The following is a 1,922-nucleotide window of genomic DNA, read 5'->3' as shown; positions in this document are numbered from 1 at the left end:
AAAAGGTTCACCCAGTTATGTGTCTGTGGCATTTATGTATCCGGTGGTAATACTGGAAAACAAAATGCTTAGGGTCACGGCCAAAACTCATAAAGTAGCTGTGTTCAAAAATCAACATACTGAACTAAGAGAATCAATAACACTATCTGAATTCTGAGTTCCTATAGATGCCAATCATTCTGAACATCAAAGGATAAAGTGAGATGCCAAAACTGTTCAGAAGCAAAAAGGCTACAAGTCCCACTTATCTAATTGAAGCTAATCTTCATTGAAGTTTGGAATTCATTGTATATTATCTTTTTTTATTCTATTTTCTTTTTAGTTGCTTGGGGACAAGCAACAATTTAAGTTTGGTGTTGTGATGAGCAGATAATTTATACCCTTTTTGGCATTATTTTTACATAGTTTTTAGTATGTTTTAGCTACTTTTTATTATATTTTTATTAGTTTTTATTCAAAAATCATATTTCTAGACTTTACTATGATTTTGTGTGTTTTTCTGTGATTTCAGGTATTTTCTGGCTGAAATTGAGGGACCTGAGCAAAAATCTGATTCACAGGCTGAAAAAGGACTGCAGATGCTGTTGGATTCTGACCCTGTTGCACTCGAAATGGATTTTCTGGAGCTACAGAAGCCCAATTGGCGTGCTCTCAATTGCATTGGAAAGTATCCATCCTGGGCTTTCCAGCAATATATAGTAGTCCATACTTTGCTTGAGATTTAATGGCCCAAACTGGCGCTCAAAGTCAGCCTAAAATATCTTGGCGTAAAACGCCCAAACTGGCACCAGAATTGGAGTTAAACGTCCAAACTGGCACCAAAGCTGGCGTTTAACTCCAGGAATAGCCTATGCACGAAAAAGCTTCAATGCTCAGCCCAAGCACACACCAAGTGGGCCCCAGAAGTAGATTTCTGTACTATCTGCACTTAGTTACTCATTTTCTGTAAACCCTAGTTACTAGTTTAGTATAAAAACTACTTTTAGAGATTTATTTTACGTCTTTTGACCTTCCTTTGGATCGCTTTTGATATTTTGATCGAGTTTTATGTTACCTTGGAGAGGCTGGCCATTCGGCCATGCCTAGACCTCTTTCACTTATGTATTTTCTACGGTGGAGTTTCTACACCCTATAGATTAAGGTGTGGAGCTCTGCTGTTCTTCATGAATTAATGCAATTACTATTGTTTTTCTATTCAATTCATGCCTACTTCTTCTCCAAGATATACTCTCGTACTTAATTCAGTTAAGTCAGAATGAAGGGGTGACCCGTGACAATCACCCAATCTTTGTTACCCGCTTAGCCAAGATCCGCGTGCCTGACAACCACAAAGCGGTCTACATGATGTTCAACGTAGTCATTGGACGACAGCTGGAGTATATTCTCTTGAATATCTAATACACGGACCGAGTCAGTGAGATTAGTATCTTTGTGGTATAGGCTAGAATAATTGGCAGCCATTTCTGGGATCCGGAAAGTCTAAACCTTCTCTGTGGTATTCCGAGTAGGATCCGGGAAGGGATGACTGTAAAGAGCTTCAAACCTGCGAATGTTGGGAGCAAGTGACAGAGTGCAAAAGGATCAATAGATCCTATTCCGACGCTAGTGGGAACCGACAGATGATTAGCCATGCGGTAGCTGTACCTGGTATTTTTCATCCGATACGAGAAATCCGACAGTTGATTAGCCGTGCAGAAACCGTAGAGAACTATTTTCACTGAGAGGATCTTACAGCTTGCCATGGAAGGAGGTAACGCATGGTTGGAAGAAGGCAATAGGAAAGCAGAGGTTCAGAAGCAACAAAGCATCTCCTTACGCTTATCTCAAATTCCCACCAGTGAATTACATAAGTAACTTTATCTTATTTTCTGTTTTATTTATCTTTTAATTATTCAAACCTCATAACCATCTGAATACCCCTG

The sequence above is a fragment of the Arachis ipaensis genome, chromosome B04 (assembly GCF_000816755.2).
Source record: "Arachis ipaensis cultivar K30076 chromosome B04, Araip1.1, whole genome shotgun sequence".
In the NCBI taxonomy this organism is placed as follows: domain Eukaryota; kingdom Viridiplantae; phylum Streptophyta; class Magnoliopsida; order Fabales; family Fabaceae; genus Arachis; species Arachis ipaensis.
This window is presented reverse-complemented; position numbering follows the sequence as displayed.